General features: G+C 41.1%; 16 non-coding genes and 2 pseudogenes across 16 annotated transcripts; all 18 read left to right on the forward strand.

Annotated features, from left to right (window-relative positions):
- Positions 1 to 14,572: 14,572 nt before the first annotated feature.
- On the forward strand, positions 14,573 to 14,736 carry LOC134998156 (U1 spliceosomal RNA). The gene has a single exon (XR_010200469.1). It is a non-coding gene; the product is annotated as a U1 spliceosomal RNA (small nuclear RNA).
- Positions 14,737 to 14,888: 152 nt separating this feature from the next.
- LOC134998170 (U1 spliceosomal RNA) lies at positions 14,889 to 15,030 on the forward strand (annotated as a pseudogene).
- A 692-nt stretch (positions 15,031 to 15,722) lies between these two features.
- On the forward strand, positions 15,723 to 15,886 carry LOC134998174 (U1 spliceosomal RNA). Its single transcript, XR_010200483.1, has one exon. It is a non-coding gene; the product is annotated as a U1 spliceosomal RNA (small nuclear RNA).
- Positions 15,887 to 16,038: 152 nt separating this feature from the next.
- LOC134998167 (U1 spliceosomal RNA) lies at positions 16,039 to 16,201 on the forward strand. Its single transcript, XR_010200479.1, has one exon. It is a non-coding gene; the product is annotated as a U1 spliceosomal RNA (small nuclear RNA).
- A 665-nt stretch (positions 16,202 to 16,866) lies between these two features.
- On the forward strand, positions 16,867 to 17,030 carry LOC134998175 (U1 spliceosomal RNA). The gene has a single exon (XR_010200484.1). It is a non-coding gene; the product is annotated as a U1 spliceosomal RNA (small nuclear RNA).
- A 152-nt stretch (positions 17,031 to 17,182) lies between these two features.
- On the forward strand, positions 17,183 to 17,345 carry LOC134998159 (U1 spliceosomal RNA). The gene has a single exon (XR_010200471.1). It is a non-coding gene; the product is annotated as a U1 spliceosomal RNA (small nuclear RNA).
- A 671-nt stretch (positions 17,346 to 18,016) lies between these two features.
- On the forward strand, positions 18,017 to 18,180 carry LOC134998143 (U1 spliceosomal RNA). The gene has a single exon (XR_010200456.1). It is a non-coding gene; the product is annotated as a U1 spliceosomal RNA (small nuclear RNA).
- Positions 18,181 to 18,332: 152 nt separating this feature from the next.
- On the forward strand, positions 18,333 to 18,495 carry LOC134998168 (U1 spliceosomal RNA). The gene has a single exon (XR_010200480.1). It is a non-coding gene; the product is annotated as a U1 spliceosomal RNA (small nuclear RNA).
- Positions 18,496 to 19,167: 672 nt separating this feature from the next.
- On the forward strand, positions 19,168 to 19,331 carry LOC134998152 (U1 spliceosomal RNA). The gene has a single exon (XR_010200465.1). It is a non-coding gene; the product is annotated as a U1 spliceosomal RNA (small nuclear RNA).
- Positions 19,332 to 19,483: 152 nt separating this feature from the next.
- On the forward strand, positions 19,484 to 19,625 carry LOC134998172 (U1 spliceosomal RNA; annotated as a pseudogene).
- A 692-nt stretch (positions 19,626 to 20,317) lies between these two features.
- LOC134998151 (U1 spliceosomal RNA) lies at positions 20,318 to 20,481 on the forward strand. Its single transcript, XR_010200464.1, has one exon. It is a non-coding gene; the product is annotated as a U1 spliceosomal RNA (small nuclear RNA).
- A 152-nt stretch (positions 20,482 to 20,633) lies between these two features.
- Positions 20,634 to 20,796, forward strand: LOC134998165 (U1 spliceosomal RNA). The gene has a single exon (XR_010200477.1). It is a non-coding gene; the product is annotated as a U1 spliceosomal RNA (small nuclear RNA).
- Positions 20,797 to 21,467: 671 nt separating this feature from the next.
- LOC134998150 (U1 spliceosomal RNA) lies at positions 21,468 to 21,631 on the forward strand. The gene has a single exon (XR_010200462.1). It is a non-coding gene; the product is annotated as a U1 spliceosomal RNA (small nuclear RNA).
- Positions 21,632 to 21,783: 152 nt separating this feature from the next.
- LOC134998163 (U1 spliceosomal RNA) lies at positions 21,784 to 21,946 on the forward strand. Its single transcript, XR_010200475.1, has one exon. It is a non-coding gene; the product is annotated as a U1 spliceosomal RNA (small nuclear RNA).
- A 671-nt stretch (positions 21,947 to 22,617) lies between these two features.
- On the forward strand, positions 22,618 to 22,781 carry LOC134998147 (U1 spliceosomal RNA). The gene has a single exon (XR_010200459.1). It is a non-coding gene; the product is annotated as a U1 spliceosomal RNA (small nuclear RNA).
- Positions 22,782 to 22,933: 152 nt separating this feature from the next.
- Positions 22,934 to 23,096, forward strand: LOC134998160 (U1 spliceosomal RNA). The gene has a single exon (XR_010200472.1). It is a non-coding gene; the product is annotated as a U1 spliceosomal RNA (small nuclear RNA).
- Positions 23,097 to 23,767: 671 nt separating this feature from the next.
- LOC134998155 (U1 spliceosomal RNA) lies at positions 23,768 to 23,931 on the forward strand. Its single transcript, XR_010200468.1, has one exon. It is a non-coding gene; the product is annotated as a U1 spliceosomal RNA (small nuclear RNA).
- A 152-nt stretch (positions 23,932 to 24,083) lies between these two features.
- LOC134998169 (U1 spliceosomal RNA) lies at positions 24,084 to 24,246 on the forward strand. The gene has a single exon (XR_010200481.1). It is a non-coding gene; the product is annotated as a U1 spliceosomal RNA (small nuclear RNA).
- Positions 24,247 to 24,708: the final 462 nt, after the last annotated feature.

Here is a 24,708-nt window from a genome sequence, read left to right on the forward strand (position 1 = left end):
ATTTTAATATATCACTTGTACATTTTGTATTGCTCTTCTGGTGACAATGTAGTTTTTTTTGTCAATTACCATTTTAATAATAGGGTAAAGAAAATTAAGCGGATTTTTGAAAGAAAACTATACTGTCAATATACTATTAAAACAAATTAAAATGGTAAAAGTTATTGTACTTTAAGTAAAAATAAAAGAGCAAAAATATCAATCCCAGTTTTGATTACTTAAATTAACAAAAAAAAATGCATATAACAAAGGATAGTTTCAATCTGCCTACCTCTGGGTTATGGGTCCAGCATGCTTCCATTGCAGTACTCTGCTGCACATGTAAGTGCAAGAGATCCTGAAGCACTCACTCATCATGGGAAAGTACCAATGTGTTTATTCATTGGTTGATGGAAGAAACATCTTACAAAAACTCTCCAGATTATTGATTTTTTAATGTTTTTCTAGGAAACGTTCTAGATGTATGCTTATTAGCCTTTGTCAGTATGTACTGTTTGCAAAGTGTCTCTGTGGCGCAATCGGTTAGTGTGTTCGGCTATTAACCAAAAGGTTGGTGGTTCAATCCCACCCAGGGACGTAATTAACCTTGTGATCAGATTTTGGTGATATTTAAGTAGACAAGTCAAAATTTCAAACCTCCTCTTATGGTGTAGGGTACATGGCCTTCTCTGATGTAATCAGAGTTAGATTTGATTCAGTGATTTTATAAAAAACAGCTAGGAAGCACAATTTAGCAGTGGGTTGCAGAGAAAAAAAATATGCTGGCAGAAAAATCCAATCGAGTGATTAAACAGCTCTTCATTTTCTGGCTTTATTTTTATGCTAACAAATTTGTTCTCTGAAAAGTGTCCACAAAGCCAAGTCTCTGATTAACACCTTTGTAAGGATGGTTTTTCACCTATTACTAAATTAAACTTGCTTCATTGGAAAGGCAGCAAGATGCATCCTCATTTCAATGTCTACTGAAATAATACAAGTTGACACCAGGAAACATTAACGCCACTGCATCCTTGCTGCTTTCTCATGTGGAAGTCTGTTTAATGTGAAAACAAGGTGATATCTAATTAGCACACAGGTAAGGAATTAAGAAAATCTTTATTTAAGGGTGAAGATGTTTCTCACAAAATTGTTGACCCAATGCATCATTGAAATTCAAGCTGGAAAGATGATTTTAATATATCACTTGTACATTTTGTATTGCTCTTCTGGTGACAATGTAGTTTGTTTTTGTCAATTACCATTTTAATAATAGGGTAAAGAAAATTAAGTGGATTTTTGAAAGAAAACAATACTGTCAATATACTATTAAAACAAATTAAAATGGTAAAAGTTATTGTACTTTAAGTAAAAATAAAAGAGACAAAATATCAATCCCAGTTTTGGATTACTTTAATTAACAAAAAAAAAATGCATATAGCAGAGGATAGTTTCAATCTGCCTACCTCTGGGTTATGGGCCCAGCATGCTTCCATTGCAGTACTCTGCTGCACATGTAAGTTCAAGAGATCCTGAAGCACTCACTCATCATGGGAAAGTACCAATGTGTTTCTTCGTTGGTTGATGGAAGAAACATCTTACAAAAACTCTCCAGATTATTGACTTTTTAAAGTTTTGCTAGGAAACGTTTTAGATGAATGCTTATTAGCCTTTGTCAGTATGGAAATTTGCAAAGTGTCTCTGTGGCGCAATCAGTTAGTATGTACGGCTTTTAACCAAAAGGTTGGTGGTTTAATCCCACCTAGGGACCTAATTGACCTTGTTATCAGATTTTGGTGATCTTTAAGTAGACAAGTCAAAATTTCAAACCCCCTGTTAAGGTGTAGGGTACTTGGCCTTCTCTGATGTAATCAGAGTTAGATTTGATTCAGTGATTTTATAAAAACAGCTAGGAAGCACAATTTAGCAGTGGGTTGCAGAGAAAAAAAATATGCTGGCAGAAAAATCCAATTGAGTGATTAAACAGCTCTTTATTTTCTGGCTTTATTTTTATGCTAACAAATTTGTTCTCTGAAAAGTGTCCACAAAGCCAAGTCTCTGATTAACACCTTTGTAAGGATGGTTTTTCACCTATTACTAAATTAAACTTGCTTCATTGGAAAGGCAGCAAGATGCATCCTCATTTCAATGTCTACTGAAATAATACAGGTTGACACCAGGAAACATTAACGCCACTGCATCCTTGCTGCTTTCTCATGTAAAAGTCTGTTTAATATGAAAACAAGGTGATATCTAATTAGCACACAGGTAAGGAATTAAGAAAATCTTTATTTAAGGGTGAAGATGTTTCTCACAAAATCGTTGCCCCAATGCATCATTGAAATTCAAGCTGGAAAGATGATTTTAATATATCACTTGTACATTTTGTATTGCTCTTCTGGTGACAATGTAGTTTGTTTTTGTCAATTACCATTTTAATAATAGGGTAAAGAAAATGAAGTGGATTTTTGAAAGAAAACAATACTGTCAATATACTATTAAAACAAATTAAAATGGTAAAAGTTATTGTACTTTAAGTAAAAATAAAAGAGCCAAAATATCAATCCCAGTTTTGGATTACTTTAATTAACAAAAAAAAATGCATATAGCAGAGGATAGTTTCAATCTGCCTACCTCTGGGTTATGGGCCCAGCATGCTTCCATTGCAGTACTCTGCTGCACATGTAAGTGCAAGAGATCCTGAAGCACTCACTCATCATGGGAAAGTACCAATGTGTTTCTTCGTTGGTTGATGGAAGAAACATCTTACAAAAACTCTCCAGATTATTGACTTTTTAAAGTTTTTCTAGGAAACGTTTTAGATGAATGCTTATTAGCCTTTGTCAGTATGAACTTTTGCAAAGTGTCTCTGTGGCGCAATCAGTTAGTATGTACGGCTATTAACCAAAAGGTTGGTGGTTCAATCCCACCCAGGGACCTAATTGACCTTGTTATCAGATTTTGGTGATCTTTAAGTAGACAAGTCAAATTTCATACCCCCTGTTATGGTGTAGGGTACCTGGCCTTCTCTGATGTAATCAGAGTTAGATTTGATTCAGTGATTTTATAAAAACATCTAGGAAGCACAATTTAGCAGTGGGTTGCAGAGAAAAAGAAATATGCTGGCAAAAAAATCAAATTGCGTGATTAAACAGCTCTTCATTTTCTGGCTTTATTTTTATGCTAACAAATTTGTTCTCTGAAAAGTGTCCACAAAGCCAAGTCTCTGATTAACACCTTTGTAGGGATGGTTTTTCACCTATTACTAAATTAAACTTGCTTCATTGGAAAGGCAGCAAGATGCATCCTCATTTCAATGTCTACTGAAATAATACAGGTTGACACCAGGAAACATTAACGCCACTGCATCCTTGCTGCTTTCTCATGTGGAAGTCTGTTTAATGTGAAAACAAGGTGATATCTAATTAGCACACAGGTAAGAAATTACGAAAATCTTTATTTAAGGGTGAATATGTTTCTCACAAAATTGTTGCCCCAATGCATCATTGAAATTCAAGCTGGAAAGATGATTTTAATATATCACTTGTACATTTTGTATTGCTCTTCTGGTGACAATGTAGTTTTTTTTGTCAATTACCATTTTAATAATAGGGTAAAGAAAATTAAGTGGATTTTTGAAAGAAAACTATACTGTCAATATACTATTAAAACAAATTAAAATGGTAAAAGTTATTGTACTTTAAGTAAAAATAAAAGAGCAAAAATATCAATCCCAGTTTTGATTACTTAAATTAACAAAAAAAAATGCATATAGCAAAGGATAGTTTCAATCTGCCTACCTCTGGGTTATGGGTCCAGCATGCTTCCATTGCAGTACTCTGCTGCACATGTAAGTGCAAGAGATCCTGAAGCACTCCCTCATCATGGGAAAGTACCAATGTGTTTATTCATTGGTTGATGGAAGAAACATCTTACAAAAACTCTCCAGATTATTGATTTTTTAATATTTTTCTAGGAAACGTTCTAGATGTATGCTTATTAGCCTTTGTTAGTATGTACTGTTTGCAAAGTGTCTTGGTGGCGCAATCGGTTAGTGTGTTCGGCTATTAACCAAAAGGTCGGTGGTTCAATCCCACCCAGGGACGTAATTGACCTTGTGATCAGATTTTGGTGATATTTAAGTAGACAAGTCAAAATTTCAAACCCCCTCTTATTGTGTAGGGTACCTGGCCTTCTCTGATGTAATCAGAGTTAGATTTGATTCAGTGATTTTATAAAAAACAGCTAGGAAGCACAATTTAGCAGTGGGTTGCAGAGAAAAAAAATATGCTGGCAGAAAAATCCAATTGAGTGATTAAACAGCTCTTCATTTTCTGGAATTTATTTTTATGCTAACAAATTTGTTCTCTGAAAAGTGTCCACAAAGCCAAGTCTCTGATTAACACCTTTGTAAGGATGGTTTTTCACCTATTACTAAATTAAACTTGCTTCATTGGAAAGGCAGCAAGATGCATCCTCATTTCAATGTCTACTGAAATAATACAGGTTGACACCAGGAAACATTAACGCCACTGCATCTTTGCTGCTTTCTCACATGGAAGTCTGTTTAATGTGAAAACAAGGTGATATCTAATTAGCACACAGGTAAGGAATTACGAAAATCTTTATTTAAGGGTGAAGATGTTTCTCACAAAATTGTTGCCCCAATGCATCATTGAAATTCAAGCTGGAAAGATGATTTTAATATATCACTTGTACATTTTGTATTGCTCTTCTGGTGACAATGTAGTTTTTTTGTCAATTACCATTTTAATAACAGGGTAAAGAAAATTAAGTGGATTTTTGAAAGAAAACTATACTGTCAATATACTATTAAAACAAATTAAAATGGTAAAAGTTATTGTACTTTAAGTAAAAATAAAAGAGCAAAAATATCAATCCCAGTTTTGATTACTTAAATTAACAAAAAAAATGCATATAGCAAAGGATAGTTTCAATCTGCCTACCTCTGGGTTATGGGTCCAGCATGCTTCCATTGCAGTACTCTGCTGCCCATGTAAGTGCAAGAGATCCTGAAGCACTCACTCATCATGGGAAAGTACCAATGTGTTTATTCGTTGGTTGATGGAAGAAACATCTTACAAAAACTCTCCAGATTATTGATTTTTTAATGTTTTTCTAGGAAACGTTCTAGATGTATGCTTATTAGCCTTTGTCAGTATGTAATTTTTGCTAAGTGTCTTTGTGGCGCAATCGGTTAGTGTGTTTGGCTGTTAACCAAAAGGTTGGTGGTTCAATCCCACCCAGGGACGTAATTAACCTTGTGATCAGATTTTGGTGATATTTAAGTAGACAAGTCAAAATTTCAAACCTCCTCTTATGGTGTAGGGTACATGGCCTTCTCTGATGTAATCAGAGTTAGATTTGATTCAGTGATTTTAAAAAAAACAGCTAGGAAGCACAATTTAGCAGTGGGTTGCAGAGAAAAAAAATATGCTGGCAGAAAAATCCAATCGAGTGATTAAACAGCTCTTCATTTTCTGGCTTTATTTTTATGCTAACAAATTTGTTCTCTGAAAAGTGTCCACAAAGCCAAGTCTCTGATTAACACCTTTGTAAGGATGGTTTTTCACCTATTACTAAATTAAACTTGCTTCATTGGAAAGGCAGCAAGATGCATCCTCATTTCAATGTCTACTGAAATAATACAAGTTGACACCAGGAAACATTAACGCCACTGCATCCTTGCTGCTTTCTCATGTGGAAGTCTGTTTAATGTGAAAACAAGGTGATATCTAATTAGCACACAGGTAAGGAATTAAGAAAATCTTTATTTAAGGGTGAAGATGTTTCTCACAAAATTGTTGACCCAATGCAACATTGAAATTCAAGCTGGAAAGATGATTTTAATATATCACTTGTACATTTTGTATTGCTCTTCTGGTGACAATGTAGTTTGTTTTTGTCAATTACCATTTTAATAATAGGGTAAAGAAAATGAAGTGGATTTTTGAAAGAAAGCAATACTGTCAATATACTATTAAAACAAATTAAAATGGTAAAAGTTATTGTACTTTAAGTAAAAATAAAAGAGACAAAATATCAATCCCAGTTTTGGATTACTTTAATTAACAAAAAAAAAAATGCATATAGCAGAGGATAGTTTCAATCTGCCTACCTCTGGGTTATGGGCCCAGCATGCTTCCATTGCAGTACTCTGCTGCACATGTAAGTTCAAGAGATCCTGAAGCACTCACTCATCATGGGAAAGTACCAATGTGTTTCTTCGTTGGTTGATGGAAGAAACATCTTACAAAAACTCTCCAGATTATTGACTTTTGAAAGTTTTTCTAGGAAACGTTTTAGATGAATGCTTATTAGCCTTTGTCAGTATGGACTTTTGCAAAGTGTCTCTGTGGCGCAATCAGTTAGTATGTACGGCTATTAACCATAAGGTTGGTGGTTCAATCCCACCCAGGGACCTAATTGACCTTGTTATCAGATTTTTGTGATCTTTAAGTAGACAAGTCAAAATTTCAAACCCCCTGTTATGGTGTAGGGTACCTGGCCTTCTCTGATGTAATCAGAGTTAGATTTGATTCAGTGATTTTATAAAAACAGCTAGGAAGCACAATTTAGCAGTGGGTTGCAGAGAAAAAAAATATGCTGGCAGAAAAATCCAATTGAGTGATTAAACAGCTCTTTATTTTCTGGCTTTATTTTTATGCTAACAAATTTGTTCTCTGAAAAGTGTCCACAAAGCCAAGTCTCTGATTAACACCTTTGTAAGGATGGTTTTTCACCTATTACTAAATTAAACTTGCTTCATTGGAAAGGCAGCAAGATGCATCCTCATTTCAATGTCTACTGAATTAATACAGGTTGACACCAGGAAACATTAACGCCACTGCATCCTTGCTGCTTTCTCTTGTGGAAGTCTGTTTAATGTGAAAACAAGGTGATATCTAATTAGCACACAGGTAAGGAATTAAGAAAATCTTTATTTAAGGGTGAAGATGTTTCTCACAAAATCGTTGCCCCAATGCATCATTGAAATTCAAGCTGGAAAGATGATTTTAATATATCACTTGTACATTTTGTATTGCTCTTCTGGTGACAATGTAGTTTGTTTTTGTCAATTACCATTTTAATAATAGGGTAAAGAAAATTAAGTGGATTTTTGAAAGAAAACAATACTGTCAATATACTATTAAAACAAATTAAAATGGTAAAAGTTATTGTACTTTAAGTAAAAATAAAAGAGCCAAAATATCAATCCCAGTTTTGGATTACTTTAATTAACAAACAAAAAAATGCATATAGCAGAGGATAGTTTCAATCTGCCTACCTCTGGGTTATGGGCCCAGCATGCTTCCATTGCTGTACTTTGCTGCACATGTAAGTGCAAGAGATCCTGAAGCACTCACTCATCATGGGAAAGTACCAATGTGTTTCTTCGTTGGTTGATAGAAGAAACATCTTACAAAAACTCTCCAGATTATTGACTTTTTTAAGTTTTTCTAGGAAACGTTTTAGATGAATGCTTATTAGCATTTGTCAGTATGTGCTTTTGCAAAGTGTCTCTGTGGCGCAATCAGTTAGTGTGTACGGCTATTAACCAAAAGGTTGGTGGTTCAATCCCACCCAGGGACGTAATTGACCTTGTTATCAGATTTTGGTGATCTTTAAGTAGACAAGTCAAATTTCATACCCCCTGTTATGGTGTAGGGTACCTGGCCTTCTCTGATGTAATCAGAGTTAGATTTGATTCAGTGATTTTATAAAAACATCTAGGAAGCACAATTTAGCAGTGGGTTGCAGAGAAAAAGAAATATGCTGGCAAAAAAATCAAATTGCGTGATTAAACAGCTCTTCATTTTCTGGCTTTATTTTTATGCTAACAAATTTGTTCTCTGAAAAGTGTCCACAAAGCCAAGTCTCTGATTAACACCTTTGTAGGGATGGTTTTTCACCTATTACTAAATTAAACTTGCTTCATTGGAAAGGCAGCAAGATGTATCCTCATTTCAATGTCTACTGAAATAATACAGGTTGACACCAGGAAACATTAACGCCACTGCATCCTTGCTGCTTTCTCATGTGGAAGTCTGTTTAATGTGAAAACAAGGTGATATCTAATTAGCACACAGGTAAGGAATTAAGAAAATCTTTATTTAAGGGTGAAGATGTTTCTCACAAAATTGTTGACCCAATGCAACATTGAAATTCAAGCTGGAAAGATGATTTTAATATATCACTTGTACATTTTGTATTGCTCTTCTGGTGACAATGTAGTTTGTTTTTGTCAATTACCATTTTAATAATAGGGTAAAGAAAATGAAGTGGATTTTTGAAAAAAAACAATACTGTCAATATACTATTAAAACAAATTAAAATGGTAAAAGTTATTGTACTTTAAGTAAAAATAAAAGAGACAAAATATCAATCCCAGTTTTGGATTACTTTAATTAACAAAAAAAAAATGCATATAGCAGAGGATAGTTTCAATCTGCCTACCTCTGGGTTATGGGCCCAGCATGCTTCCATTGCAGTACTCTGCTGCACATGTAAGTGCAAGAGATCCTGAAGCACTCACTCATCATGGGAAAGTACCAATGTGTTTCTTCGTTGGTTGATGGAAGAAACATCTTACAAAAACTCTCCAGATTATTGACTTTTGAAAGTTTTTCTAGGAAACGTTTTAGATGAATGCTTATTAGCCTTTGTCAGTATGTGCTTTTGCAAAGTGTCTCTGTGGCGCAATCAGTTAGTGTGTACGGCTATTAACCAAAAGGTTGGTGGTTCAATCCCACCCAGGGACCTAATTGACCTTGTTATCAGATTTTGGTGATCTTTAAGTAGACAAGTCAAAATTTCAAACCCCCTGTTATGGTGTAGGGTACCTGGCCTTCTCTGATGTAATCAGAGTTAGATTTGATTCAGTGATTTTATAAAAACAGCTAGGAAGCACAATTTAGCAGTGGGTTGCAGAGAAAAAAAATATGCTGGCAGAAAAATCCAATTGAGTGATTAAACAGCTCTTCATTTTCTGGCTTTATTTTTATGCTAACAAATTTGTTCTCTGAAAAGTGTCCACAAAGCCAAGTCTCTGATTAACACCTTTGTAAGGATGGTTTTTCACCTATTACTAAATTAAACTTGCTTCATTGGAAAGGCAGCAAGATGCATCCTCATTTCAATGTCTACTAAAATAATACAAGTTGACACCAGGAAACATTAACGCCACTGCATCCTTGCTGCTTTCTCATGTGGAAGTCTGTTTAATATGAAAACAAGGTGATATCTAATTAGCACACAGGTAAGGAATTAAGAAAATCTTTATTTAAGGGTGAAGATGTTTCTCACAAAATCGTTGCCCCAATGCATCATTGAAATTCAAGCTGGAAATGTGATTTTAATATATCACTTGTACATTTTGTATTGCTCTTCTGGTGACAATGTAGTTTGTTTTTGTCAATTACCATTTTAATAATAGGGTAAAGAAAATGAAGTGGATTTTTGAAAGAAAACAATACTGTCAATATACTATTAAAACAAATTAAAATGGTAAAAGTTATTGTACTTTAAGTAAAAATAAAAGAGACAAAATATCAATCCCAGTTTTGGATTACTTTAATTAACAAAAAAAAATGCATATAGCAGAGGATAGTTTCAATCTGCCTACCTCTGGGTTATGGGCCCAGCATGCTTCCATTGCAGTACTCTGCTGCACATGTAAGTTCAAGAGATCCTGAAGCACTCACTCATCATGGGAAAGTACCAATGTGTTTCTTCGTTGGTTGATGGAAGAAACATCTTACAAAAACTCTCCAGATTATTGACTTTTTAAAGTTTTTCTAGGAAACGTTTTAGATGAATGCTTATTAGCCTTTGTCAGTATGGACTTTTGCAAAGTGTCTCTGTGGCGCAATCAGTTAGTATGTACGGCTATTAACCAAAAGGTTGGTGGTTCAATCCCACCCAGGGACCTAATTGACCTTGTTATCAGATTTTGGTGATCTTTAAGTAGACAAGTCAAAATTTCAAACCCCCTGTTATGGTGTAGGGTACCTGGCCTTCTCTGATGTAATCAGAGTTAGATTTGATTCAGTGATTTTATAAAAACAGCTAGGAAGCACAATTTAGCAGTGGGTTGCAGAGAAAAAAAATATGCTGGCAGAAAAATCCAATTGAGTGATTAAACAGCTCTTTATTTTCTGGCTTTATTTTTATGCTAACAAATTTGTTCTCTGAAAAGTGTCCACAAAGCCAAGTCTCTGATTAACACCTTTGTAAGGATGGTTTTTCACCTATTACTAAATAAAACGTGCTTCATTGGAAAGGCAGCAAGATGCATCCTCATTTCAATGTCTACTGAAATAATACAGGTTGACACCAGGAAACATTAACGCCACTGCATCCTTGCTGCTTTCTCATGTGGAAGTCTGTTTAATGTGAAAACAAGGTGATATCTAATTAGCACACAGGTAAGGAATTAAGAAAATCTTTATTTAAGGGTGAAGATGTTTCTCACAAAATCGTTGCCCCCATGCATCATTGAAATTCAAGCTGGAAAGATGATTTTAATATATCACTTGTACATTTTGTATTGCTCTTCTGGTGACAATGTAGTTTGTTTTTGTCAATTACCATTTTATTATAGGGTAAAGAAAATTAAGTGGATTTTTGAAAGAAAACAATACTGTCAATATACTATTAAAACAAATTAAAATGGTAAAAGTTATTGTACTTTAAGTAAAAATAAAAGAGCCAAAATATCAATCCCAGTTTTGGATTACTTTAATTAACAAACAAAAAAATGCATATAGCAGAGGATAGTTTCAATCTGCCTACCTCTGGGTTATGGGCCCAGCATGCTTCCATTGCAGTACTCTGCTGCACATGTAAGTGCAAGAGATCCTGAAGCACTCACTTATCATGGGAAAGTACCAATGTGTTTCTTCGTTGGTTGATGGAAGAAACATCTTACAAAAACTCTCCAGATTATTGACTTTTTAAAGTTTTTCTAGGAAACGTTTTAGATGAATGCTTATTAGCCTTTGTCAGTATGGACTTTTGCAAAGTTTCTTTGTGGCGCAATCGGTTAGTGTGTTTGGCTATTAACCAAAAGGTTGGTGGTTCAATCCCACCCAGGGCCGTAATTAACCTTGTGATCAGATTTTGGTGATATTTAAGTAGACAAGTCAAAATTTCAAACCTCCTCTTATGGTGTAGGGTACATGGCCTTCTCTGATGTAATCAGAGTTAGATTTGATTCAGTGATTTTATAAAAAACAGCTAGGAAGCACAATTTAGCAGTGGGTTGCAGAGAAAAAAAATATGCTGGCAGAAAAATCCAATCGAGTGATTAAACAGCTCTTCATTTTCTGGCTTTATTTTTATGCTAACAAATTTGTTCTCTGAAAAGTGTCCACAAAGCCAAGTCTCTGATTAACACCTTTGTAAGGATGGTTTTTCACCTATTACTAAATTAAACTTGCTTCATTGGAAAGGCAGCAAGATGCATCCTCATTTCAATGTCTACTGAAATAATACAAGTTGACACCAGGAAACATTAACGCCACTGCATCCTTGCTGCTTTCTCATGTAAAAGTCTGTTTAATATGAAAACAAGGTGATATCTAATTAGCACACAGGTAAGGAATTAAGAAAATCTTTATTTAAGGGTGAAGATGTTTCTCACAAAATCGTTGCCCCAATGCATCATTGAAATTCAAGCTGGAAAGATGATTTTAATATATCACTTGTACATTTTGTATTGCTCTTCTGGTGACAATGTAGTTTGTTTTTGTCAATTACCATTTTAATAATAGGGTAAAGAAAATGAAGTGGATTTTTGAAAGAAAGCAATACTGTCAATATACTATTAAAACAAATTAAAATGGTAAAAGTTATTGTACTTTAAGTAAAAATAAAAGAGACAAAATATCAATCCCAGTTTTGGATTACTTTAATTAACAAAAAAAAAATGCATATAGCAGAGGATAGTTTCAATCTGCCTACCTCTGGGTTATGGGCCCAGCATGCTTCCATTGCAGTACTCTGCTGCACATGTAAGTTCAAGAGATCCTGAAGCACTCACTCATCATGGGAAAGTACCAATGTGTTTCTTCGTTGGTTGATGGAAGAAACATCTTACAAAAACTCTCCAGATTATTGACTTTTGAAAGTTTTTCAAGGAAACGTTTTAGATGAATGCTTATTAGCCTTTGTCAGTATGGACTTTTGCAAAGTGTCTCTGTGGCGCAATCAGTTAGTATGTACGGCTATTAACCATAAGGTTGGTGGTTCAATCCCACCCAGGGACCTAATTGACCTTGTTATCAGATTTTTGTGATCTTTAAGTAGACAAGTCAAAATTTCAAACCCCCTGTTATGGTGTAGGGTACCTGGCCTTCTCTGATGTAATCAGAGTTAGATTTGATTCAGTGATTTTATAAAAACAGCTAGGAAACACAATTTAGCAGTGGGTTGCAGAGAAAAAAAATATGCTGGCAGAAAAATCCAATTGAGTGATTAAACAGCTCTTTATTTTCTGGCTTTATTTTTATGCTAACAAATTTGTTCTCTGAAAAGTGTCCACAAAGCCAAGTCTCTGATTAACACCTTTGTAGGGATGGTTTTTCACCTATTACTAAATTAAACTTGCTTCATTGGAAAGGCAGCAAGATGTATCCTCATTTCAATGTCTACTGAAATAATACAGGTTGACACCAGGAAACATTAACGCCACTGCATCCTTGCTGCTTTCTCATGTGGAAGTCTGTTTAATGTGAAAACAAGGTGATATCTAATTAGCACACAGGTAAGGAATTAAGAAAATCTTTATTTAAGGGTGAAGATGTTTCTCACAAAATTGTTGACCCAATGCATCATTGAAATTCAAGCTGGAAAGATGATTTTAATATATCACTTGTACATTTTGTATTGCTCTTCTGGTGACAATGTAGTTTGTTTTTGTCAATTACCATTTTAATAATAGGGTAAAGAAAATGAAGTGGATTTTTGAAAGAAAACAATACTGTCAATATACTATTAAAACAAATTAAAATGGTAAAAGTTATTGTACTTTAAGTAAAAATAAAACAGACAAAATATCAATCCCAGTTTTGGATTACTTTAATTAACAAACAAAAAAATGCATATAGCAGAGGATAGTTTCAATCTGCCTACCTCTGGGTTATGGGCCCAGCATGCTTCCATTGCAGTACTCTGCTGCACATGTAAGTTCAAGAGATCCTGAAGCACTCACTCATCATGGGAAAGTACCAATGTGTTTCTTCGTTGGTTGATGGAAGAAACATCTTACAAAAACTTTCCAGATTATTGACTTTTTAAAGTTTTTCTAGGAAACGTTTTAGATGAATGCTTATTAGCCTTTGTCAGTATGGACTTTTGCAAAGTGTCTCTGTGGCGCAATCAGTTAGTATGTACGGCTATTAACCAAAAGGTTGGTGGTTCAATCCCACCCAGGGACCTAATTGACCTTGTTATCAGATTTTGGTGATCTTTAAGTAGACAGTCAAAATTTCATACCCCCTTTTATGGTGTAGGGTACCTGGCCTTCTCTGATGTAATCAGAGTTAGATTTGATTCAGTGATTTTATAAAAACAGCTAGGAAGCACAATTTAGCAGTGGGTTGCAGAGAAAAAAAATATGCTGGCAGAAAAATCCAATTGAGTGATTAAACAGCTCTTTATTTTCTGGCTTTATTTTTATGCTAACAAATTTGTTCTCTGAAAAGTGTCCACAAAGCCAAGTCTCTGATTAACACCTTTGTAAGGATGGTTTTTCACCTATTACTAAATTAAACTTGCTTCATTGGAAAGGCAGCAAGATGCATCCTCATTTCAATGTCTACTGAAATAATACAGGTTGACACCAGGAAACATTAACGCCACTGCATCCTTGCTGCTTTCTCATGTGGAAGTCTGTTTAATGTGAAAACAAGGTGATATCTAATTAGCACACAGGTAAGGAATTAAGAAAATCTTTATTTAAGGGTGAAGATGTTTCTCACAAAATCGTTGCCCCAATGCATCATTGAAATTCAAGCTGGAAAGATGATTTTAATATATCACTTGTACATTTTGTATTGCTCTTCTGGTGACAATGTAGTTTGTTTTTGTCAATTACCATTTTAATAATAGGGTAAAGAAAATGAAGTGGATTTTTGAAAGAAAACAATACTGTCAATATACTATTAAAACAAATTAAAATGGTAAAAGTTATTGTACTTTAAGTAAAAATAAAAGAGACAAAATATCAATCCCAGTTTTGGATTACTTTAATTAACACAAAAAAAATGCATATAGCAGAGGATAGTTTCAATCTGCCTACCTCTGGGTTATGGGCCCAGCATCACTGTATGCAAATCCGTCTTCTGCAGACCTTCCCCCAGGAATGCTTGTACTAGTTGTTGCATTTGGTTTGTTGTTTGGGGGTGCTTCAGTATTAGGCAGCCTTCTGCCCTCCCATGTTCATTTGAAAATATGTGTTCTCCCTGCAGTTGTTGTCCCCAGATGAGAGTTCCCTTGTGCTGCCTCAGTTGAATCGCCTTTACTTGACAGAGATGTGCCTGAGCAGCGGCCCTCCCCAGCCCTATCCCAAATCATACTTATTTTGCATAGGAGATATCATGGTCATGAAGATTGTTCTCCCAGGGTGAGGTTCATTCATTGCATTCTGGGTATGATGACCCCTGTGATTTCCCCAAATATGGGAAACTCGACTGCATTATTTGTGGTAGTGGGGGACTGTGTTTGTGCTTTCCTCTGGTCAGCTCTGGTAAAAGTCAGATTTCTTTGTCTCAGATCTTCCTCTAGCCTTGTTCTTCTTTCGAGAGTTCCCTTGTGCTGCCTCAGTTGGATCTCCTTCACTTGACAGGGGGGTGCCCGAGCAGCGACCCTCCCCAGCTCTAGCCCAACTCCTACTTACCTGCCAGGTGAGATACTATGATCAGGAAGGTGCTTCTCCCAGGGCAAGGCTCACCCATTGCACTCTGGGTGTGCTGCCCCTTTGATTTCCCCAAATGTGGGACACTTGACTGCATAATTTGTGTTTCCCCTGGTCGGCTCTCATATAATTCAGATCTCTTTGTCTCAGGTCTCTCTTCAGCCTAGTTTGCTGTCTGTTTCCACTTCTCTTTTCTTGAGCCGCTCCCTTCTATGCCCTTGCACACTAGCCTGACTTCTCCCATCTGCTTACTTTGTGCCTTCCAACGCACAATGCGAACTACAGGTAGTGCTGCAGGGCCCACACCCTTTTACTTGCCTTACAGAGCAGCTCTGGAGCTGTTACAGTGCCCAGCTGCTGCAAGAAATCAGCTTGAATGCTTCAGGGGCTGGGGCATAGCCAACATGAGCCCCACACCGAAGGAGGGTGGAGGTGTTTAATGCGAACTAGGGGTCATCCAAGCGCCGCAAAAGGCCGCCATGCCCTGCATGCCCCTTTTCTCTTTTCATATGCAGTCGAGGGTTGAAGCCAACTTTGACCCACTGCTTGGATGACATCACCATATGCAAATCCATCTGCTGCAGGCCTTCCCCCAGGAATGCTTGCACTAGTTGTTGCATTTGGTTTGTTGTTTGGGGGTGCTTCAGTATTAGGCAGCCTTCTGCCCTCCCATGTTCATCTGAAAATATGTGTTCTCCCTGCAGTTGTTGTCCCCAGATGAGAGTTCCCTTGTGCTGCCTCAGTTGAATCTCCTTTACTTGACAGAGATGTGCCTGAGCAGCGGCCCTCCCCAGCCCTATCCCAAATCATACTTATTTTGCATAGGAGATACCATGGTCATGAAGATTGTTCTCCCAGGGTGAGGTTCATTCATTGCATTCTGGGTATGCTGACCCCTGTGATTTCCCCAAATGTGGGAAACTCGACTGCATTATTTGTGGTAGTGGGGGACTGTGTTTGTGCTTTCCTCTGGTCAGCTCTGGTAAAAGTCAGATTTCTTTGTCTCAGATCTTCCTCTAGCCTTGTTCTTCTTTCGAGAGTTCCCTTGTGCTGCCTCAGTTGGATCTCCTTCACTTGACAGGGGGGTGCCCGAGCAGCGACCCTCCCCAGCTCTAGCCCAACTCCTACTTACCTGCCAGGTGAGATACTATGATCATGAAGGTGCTTCTCCCAGGGCAAGGCTCATCCATTGCACTCTGGGTGTGCTGCTCCTGTGATTTCCCCAAATGTGGGAAACTTGACTGCATAATTTGTGTTTCCACTGGTCGGCTTTCATATAATTCAGATCTCTTTGTCTCAGGTCTCTCTCCAGCCTAGTTTGCTGTCTGTTTCCACTTCTTTTTTTTTGAGCCCCTCCCTTCTATACCCTTGTGCACTATCCTGACTTCTACTCCTGTCTGCTTACTTTGTGCCTTCCAATGCACAATGCAAACTACAGGTAGTGCTGCAGGGCCCACAACCTTTTACTTGCCTTACAGAGCAGCTCTGGAGCTGTTACAGTGCCAAGCTGCTGCAAGAAATCAGCTTGAATGCTGGGGTATTGCCAATATGAGCCCCACACCGAAGGAGGGTGGGGGTGTTTAATGCGAACTAAGGGTCATCCAAGCGCCGCAAAACGCAGCCATGCCCTGCATACCCCTTTTCTCTTTTCATATGCAGATGAGGGTTCCAGCCAACTTTGGCCCACTGCTTGGATGACATCACTGTATGCAAATCCGTCTTCTGCAGACCTTCCCCCAGGAATGCTTGTACTAGTTGTTGCATTTGGTTTGTTGTTTGGGGGTGCTTCAGTATTAGGCAGCCTTCTGCCCTCCCATGTTCATTTGAAAATATGTGTTCTCCCTGCAGTTGTTGTCCCCAGATGAGAGTTCCCTTGTGCTGCCTCAGTTGAATCTCCTTTACTTGACAGAGATATGCCTGAGCAGCGGCCCTCCCCAGCCCTATCCCAAATCATACTTATTTTGCATAGGAGATACCATGGTCATGAAGATTGTTCTCCCAGGGTGAGGTTCATTCATTGCATTCTGGGTATGCTGACCCCTGTGATTTCCCCAAATGTGGGAAACTCGACTGCATTATTTGTGGTAGTGGGGGACTGTGTTTGTGCTTTCCTCTGGTCAGCTCTGGTAAAAGTCAGATTTCTTTGTCTCAGATCTTCCTCTAGCCTTGTTCTTCTTTCGAGAGTTCCCTTGTGCTGCCTCAGTTGGATCTCCTTCACTTGACAGGGGGGTGCCCGAGCAGCGACCCTCCCCAGCTCTAGCCCAACTCCTACTTACCTGCCAGGTGAGATACTATGATCAGGAAGGTGCTTCTCCCAGGGCAAGGCTCACCCATTGCACTCTGGGTGTGCTGCTCCTGCGATTTCCCCAAATGTGGGACACTTGACTGCATAATTTGTGTTTCCTCTGGTCGGCTCTCGTATAATTCAGATCTCTTTGTCTCAGGTCTCTCTCCAGCCTAGTTTGCTGTCTGTTTCCACTTCTCTTTTCTTGAGCCGCTCCCTTCTATGCCCTTGCGCACTATCCTGACTTCTCCCGTCTGCTTACTTTGTGCCTTCCAACGCACAATGCGAACTACAGGTAGTGCTGCAGGGCCCACACCCTTTTAGTTGCCTTACAGAGCAGCTCTGGAGCTGTTACAGTGCCCAGCTGCTGCAAGAAATCAGCTGGAATGCTTCAGGGGCTGGGGCATTGCCAACATGAGCCCCACACCGAAGGAGGGTGGGGGTGTTTAATGCGAACTGAGGGTCATCCAAGCGCCGCAAAAGGCCGCCATGCCCTGCATACCCCTTTTCTCTTTTCATATGCAGATGAGGGTTCCAGCCAACTTTGGCCCACTGCTTGGATGACATCACTGTATGCAAATCCGTCTTCTGCAGACCTTCCCCCAGGAATGCTTGTACTAGTTGTTGCATTTGGTTTGTTGTTTGGGGGTGCTTCAGTATTAGGCAGCCTTCTGCCCTCCCATGTTCATTTGAAAATATGTGTTCTCCCTGCAGTTGTTGTCCCCAGATGAGAGTTCCCTTGTGCTGCCTCAGATGAATCTCCTTTACTTGACAGATATATGCCTGAGCAGCGGCCCTCCCCAGCCCTATCCCAAATCATACTTATTTTGCATAGGAGATACCATGGTCATGAAGATTGTTCTCCCAGGGTGAGGTTCATTCATTGCATTCTGGGTATGCTGACCCCTGTGATTTCCCCAAATGTGGGAAACTCGACTGCATTATTTGTGGTAGTGGGGGACTGTGTTTGTGCTTTCCTCTGCTCAGCTCTGGTAAAAGTCAGATTTCTTTGTCTCAGATCTTCCTCTAGCCTTGTTCTTCTTTCGAGAGTTCCCTTGTGCTGCCTCAGTTGGATCTCCTTCACTTGACAGGGGGGTGCCCTAGCAGCGACCCTCCCCAGCTCTAGCCCAACTCCTACTTACCTGCCTGGTGAGATATTATGATCAGGAAGGTGCTTCTCCCAGGGCAAGGCTCACCCATTGCACTCTGGGTGTGCTGCTCCTGCGATTTCCCCAAATGTGGGGCACTTGACTGCATAATTTGTGTTTCCTCTGGTCGGCTCTCGTATAATTCAGATCTCTTTGTCTCAGGTCTCTCTCCAGCCTAGTTTGCTGTCTGTTTCCACTTCTCTTTTCTTGAGCCGCTCCCTTCTATGCCCTTGCGCACTATCCTGACTTCTCCCGTCTGCTTACTTTGTGCCTTCCAACGCACAATGCGAACTACAGGTAGTGCTGCAGGGCCCACACCCTTTTACTTGCCTTACAGAGCAGCTCTGGAGCTGTTACAGTGCCCAGCTGCTGCAAGAAATCAGCTTGAATGCTTCAGGTGCTGGGGCATAGCCAACATGAGCCCCACACCGAAGGAGGGTGGAGGTGTTTAATGCGAATTAGGGGTCATGCAAGCGCCGCAAAAGGCCGCCATGCCCTGCACATCCCTTTTTTCTTTTCATATGCAGACGAGGGTTGAAGCCAACTTTGACCCACTGCTTGGATGACATCACCATATGCAAATCCATCTGCTGCAGGCCTTCCCCCAGGAATGCTTGCACTAGTTGTTGCATTTGGTTTGTTGTTTTTTGGGTGCTTCAGTATTAGGCAGCCTTCTGCCCTCCCATGTTCATCTGAAAATATGTGTTCTCCCTGCAGTTGTTGTCCCCAGATGAGAGTTCCCTTGTGCTGCCTCAGTTGAATCGCCTTTACTTGACAGAGATGTGCCTGAGCAGCGGCCCTCCCCAGCCCTATACCAAATCATACTTATTTTGCATAGGAGATATCATGGTCATGAAGATTGTTCTCCCAGGGTGAGGTTCATTCATTGCATTCTGGGTATGATGACCCCTGTGATTTCCCCAAATGTGGGAAACTCGACTGCATTATTTGTGGTAGTGGGGGACTGTGTTTGTGCTTTCCTCTGGTCAGCTCTGGTAAAAGTCAGATTTCTTTGTCTCAGATCTTCCTCTAGCCTTGTTCTTCTTTCGAGAGTTCCCTTGTGCTGCCTCAGTTGGATCTCCTTCACTTGACAGGGGGGTGCCCGAGCAGCGACCCTCCCCAGCTCTAGCCCAACTCCTACTTACCTGCCAGGTGAGATACTATGATGATGTAGGTGCTTCTCCCAGGGCAAGGCTCACCCATTGCACTCTGGGTGTGCTGCCCCTTTGATTTCCCCAAATGTGGGAAACTTGACTGCATAATTTGTGTTTCCCCTGGTCGGCTCTCATATAATTCAGATCTCTTTGTCTCAGGTCTCTCTTCAGCCTAGTTTGCTGTCTGTTTCCACTTCTCTTTTCTTGAGCCGCTCCCTTCTATGCCCTTGCGCACTATCCTGACTTCTCCCATCTGCTTACTTTGTGCCTTCCAACGCACAATGCGAACTACAGGTAGTGCTGCAGGGCCCACACCCTTTTACTTGCCTTACAGAGCAGCTCTGGAGCTGTTACAGTGCCCAGCTGCTGCAAGAAATCAGCTTGAATGCTTCAGGGGCTGGGGCATAGCCAACATGAGCCCCACACCGAAGGAGGGTGGAGGTGTTTAATGCGAACTAGGGGTCATCCAAGCGCCGCAAAAGGCCGCCATGCCCTGCACGCCCCTTTTCTCTTTTCATATGCAGATGAGGGTTGAAGCCAACTTTGACCCACTGCTTGGATGACATCACCATATGCAAATCCATCTGCTGCAGGCCTTCCCCCAGGAATGCTTGTACTAGTAGTTGCATTTGGTTTGTTGTTTGGGGGTGCTTCAGTATTAGGCAGCCTTCTGCCCTCCCATGTTCATCTGAAAATATGTGTTCTCCCTGCAGTTGTTGTCCCCAGATGAGAGTTCCCTTGTGCTGCCTCAGTTGAATCTCCTTTACTTGACAGAGATGTGCCTGAGCAGCGGCCCTCCCCAGCCCTATCCCAAATCATACTTATTTTGCATAGGAGATACCATGGTCATGAAGATTGTTCTCCCAGGGTGAGGTTCATTCATTGCATTCTGAGTATGCTGACCCCTGTGATTTCCCCAAATGTGGGAAACTCGACTGCATTATTTGTGGTAGAGGGGGACTATGTTTGTGCTTTCCTCTGGTCAGCTCTGTTAAAAGTCAGATTTCTTTGTCTCAGATCTTCCTCTAGCCTTGTTCCTCTTTCGAGAGTTCCCTTGTGCTGCCTCAGTTGGATCTCCTTCACTTGACAGGGGGGTTCCCGAGCAGCGACCCTCCCCAGCTCTAGCCCAACTCCTACTTACCTGCCAGGTGAGATACTATGATCATGAAGGTGCTTCTCCCAGGGCAAGGCTCACCCATTGCACTCTGGGTGTGCTGCTACTGCAATTTCCCCAAATGTGGGACACTTGACTGCATAATTTGTGTTTCCTCTGGTCGGCTCTCGTATAATTCAGATCTCTTTGTCTCAGGTCTCTCTCCAGCCTAGTTTGCTGTCTGTTTCCACTTCTCTTTTCTTGAGCCGCTCCCTTCTATGCCCTTGCGCACTATCCTGACCTCTCCCGTCTGCTTACTTTGTGCCTTCCAACGCACAATGCATACTACAGGTAGTGCTGCAGGGCCCACACCCTTTTACATGCTTTACAGAACAGCTCTGGAGCTGTTACAGTGCCCAGCTGCTGCAAGAAATCATCTTGAATGCTTCAGGGGCTGGGGCATAGCCAACATGAGCCCCACACCGAAGGAGGGTGGAGATGTTTAATGCGAATTAAGGGTCATCCAAGCGCCACAAAAGGACGCCATGCCCTGCACATCCCTTTTTTCTTTTCATATGCAGACGAGGGTTGAAGCCAACTTTGACCCACTGCTTGGATGACATCACCATATGCAAATCCATCTGCTGCAGGCCTTCCCCCAGGAATGCTAACACTAGTTGTTGCATTTGGTTTGTTGTTTGGGGGTGCTTCAGTATTAGGCAGCCTTCTGCCCTCCCATGTTCATCTGAAAATATGTGTTCTCCCTGCAGTTGTTGTCCCCAGATGAGAGTTCCCTTGTGCTGCCTCAGTTGAATCTCCTTTACTTGACAGAGATGTGCCTGAGCAGCGGCCCTCCCCAGCCCTATCCCAAATCATACTTATTTTGCATAGGAGATACCATGGTCATGAAGATTGTTCTCCCAGGGTGAGGTTCATTCATTGCATTCTGGGTATGCTGACCCCTGTGATTTCCCCAAATGTGGGAAACTCGACTGCATTATTTGTGGTAGTGGGGGACTGTGTTTGGGCTTTCCTCTGCTCAGCTCTGGTAAAAGTCAGATTTCTTTGTCTCAGATCTTCCTCTAGCCTTGTTCTTCTTTCGAGAGTTCCCTTGTGCTGCCTCAGTTGGATCTCCTTCACTTGACAGGGGGGTGCCCGAGCAGCGACCCACCCCAGCTCTAGCCCAACTCCTACTTACCTGCCAGGTGAGATACTATGATCAGGAAGGTGCTTCTCCCAGGGCAAGGCTCACCCATTGCACTCTGGGTGTGCTGCTCCTGTGATTTCCCCAAATGTGGGATACTTGACTGCATAATTTGTGTTTCCTCTGGTCGGCTCTCGTATAATTCAGATCTCTTTGTCTCAGGTCTTTCTCCAGCCTAGTTTGCTGTCTGTTTCCACTTCTCTTTTCTTGAGCCGCTCCCTTCTATGCCCTTGCGCACTATCCTGACCTCTCCCGTCTGCTTACTTTGTGCCTTCCAACGCACAATGCATACTACAGGTAGTGCTGCAGGGCCCACACCCTTTTACATGCTTTACAGAACAGCTCTGGAGCTGTTACAGTGCCCAGCTGCTGCAAGAAATCATCTTGAATGCTTCAGGGGCTGGGGCATAGCCAACATGAGCCCCACACCGAAGGAGGGTGGAGATGTTTAATGCGAATTAAGGGTCATCCAAGCGCCACAAAAGGACGCCATGCCCTGCACATCCCTTTTTTGTTTTCATATGCAGACGAGGGTTGAAGCCAACTTTGACCCACTGCTTGGATGACATCACCATATGCAAATCCATCTGCTGCAGGCCTTCCCCCAGGAATGCTTACACTAGTTGTTGCATTTGGTTTGTTGTTTGGGGGTGCTTCAGTATTAGGCAGCCTTCTGCCCTCCCATGTTCATCTGAAAATATGTGTTCTCCCTGCAGTTGTTGTCCCCAGATGAGAGTTCCCTTGTGCTTCCTCAGTTGAATCTCCTTTACTTGACAGAGCTGTGCCTGAGCAGCGGCCCTCCCCAGCCCTATCCCAAATCATACTTATTTTGCATAGGAGATACCATGGTCATGAAGATTGTTCTCCCAGGGTGAGGTTCATTCATTGCATTCTGGGTATGCTGACCCCTGTGATTTCCCCAAATGTGGGAAACTCGACTGCATTATTTGTGGTAGTGGGGGACTGTGTTTGTGCTTTCTTCTGGTCAACTCTGGTAAAAGTCAGATTTCTTTGTCTCAGATCTTCCTCTAGCCTTGTTCTTCTTTCGAGAGTTCCCTTGTGCTGCCTCAGTTGGATCTCCTTCACTTGACAGGGGGGTGCCCGAGCAGCGACCCTCCCCAGCTCTAGCCCAACTCCTACTTACCTGCCAGGTGAGATACTATGATCAGGAAGGTGCTTCTCCCAGGGCAAGGCTCACCCATTGCACTCTGGGTGTGCTGCTCCTGCGATTTCCCCAAATGTGGGACACTTGACTGCATAATTTGTGTTTCCTCTGGTCGGCTCTCGTATAATTCAGATCTCTTTGTCTCAGGTCTCTCTCCAGCCTAGTTTGCTGTCTGTTTCCACTTCTCTTTTCTTGAGCCGCTCCCTTCTATGCCCTTGCGCACTATCCTGACTTCTCCCGTCTGCTTACTTTGTGCCTTCCAACGCACAATGCGAACTACAGGTAGTGCTGCAGGGCCCACACCCTTTTAGTTGCCTTACAGAGCAGCTCTGGAGCTGTTACAGTGCCCAGCTGCTGCAAGAAATCAGCTTGAATGCTTCAGGTGCTGGGGCATAGCCAACATGAGCCCCACACCTAAGGAGGGTGGAGGTGTTTAATGCGAATTAGGGGTCATGCAAGCGCCGAAAAAGGCCGCCATGCCCTGCACATCCCTTTTTTCTTTTCATATGCAGACGAGGGTTGAAGCCAACTTTGACCCACTGCTTGGATGACATCACCATATGCAAATCCATCTGCTGCAGGCCTTCCCCCAGGAATGCTTGCACTAGTTGTTGCATTTGGTTTGTTGTTTGGGGGTGCTTCAGTATTAGGCAGCCTTCTGCCCTCCCATGTTCATCTGAAAATATGTGTTCTCCCTGCAGTTGTTGTCCCCAGATGAGAGTTCCCTTGTGCTGCCTCAGTTGAATCTCCTTTACTTGACAGAGATGTGCCTGAGCAGCGGCCCTCCCCAGCCCTATCCCAAATCATACTTATTTTGCATAGGAGATACCATGGTCATGAAGATTGTTCTCCCAGGGTGAGGTTCATTCATTGCATTCTGGGTATGATGACCCCTGTGATTTCCCCAAATGTGGGAAACTCGACTGCATTATTTGTGGTAGTGGGGGACTGTGTTTGTGCTTTCTTCTGGTCAACTCTGGTAAAAATCAGATTTCTTTGTCTCAGATCTTCCTCTAGCCTTGTTCCTCTTTCGAGAGTTCCCTTGTGCTGCCTCAGTTGGATCTCCTTCACTTGACAGGGGGGTACCCGAGCAGCGACCCTCCCCAGCTCTAGCCCAACTCCTACTTACCTGCCAGGTGAGATACTATGATCATGTAGGTGCTTCTCCCAGGGCAAGGCTCACCCATTGCACTCTGGGTGTGCTGCCCCTGTGATTTCCCCAAATGTGGGAAACTTGACTGCATAATTTGTGTTTCCCCTGGTCGTCTCTCGTATAATTCAGATCTCTTTGTCTCAGGTCTCTCTCCAGCCTAGTTTGCTGTCTGTTTCCACTTCTCTTTTCTTGAGCCGCTCCCTTCTATGCCCTTGCGCACTATCCTGACTTCTCCCGTCTGCTTACTTTGTGCCTTCCAACACACAATGCAAACTACAGGTAGTGCTGCAGGGCCCACACCCTTTTACTTGCCTCACAGAGCAGCTCTGGAGCTGTTACAGTACCCAGCTGCTGCAAGAAATCAGCTTGAATGCTTCAGGGGCTGGGGCATTGCCAACATGAGCCCCACACCGAAGGAGGGTGGAGGTGTTTAATGCGAACTAAGGGTCACCCAAGCGCCGCAAAAGGCCGCCATGCCCTGCACGCCCCTTTTCTCTTTTCATATGCAGACGAGGGTTGAAGCCAACTTTGACCCACTGCTTGGATGGCATTACCATATGCAAATCAATCTGCTGCAGGCCTTCCCCCAGGAA

The sequence above is a fragment of the Pseudophryne corroboree genome, unplaced genomic scaffold, assembly GCF_028390025.1.
Source record: "Pseudophryne corroboree isolate aPseCor3 unplaced genomic scaffold, aPseCor3.hap2 scaffold_1476, whole genome shotgun sequence".
In the NCBI taxonomy this organism is placed as follows: domain Eukaryota; kingdom Metazoa; phylum Chordata; class Amphibia; order Anura; family Myobatrachidae; genus Pseudophryne; species Pseudophryne corroboree.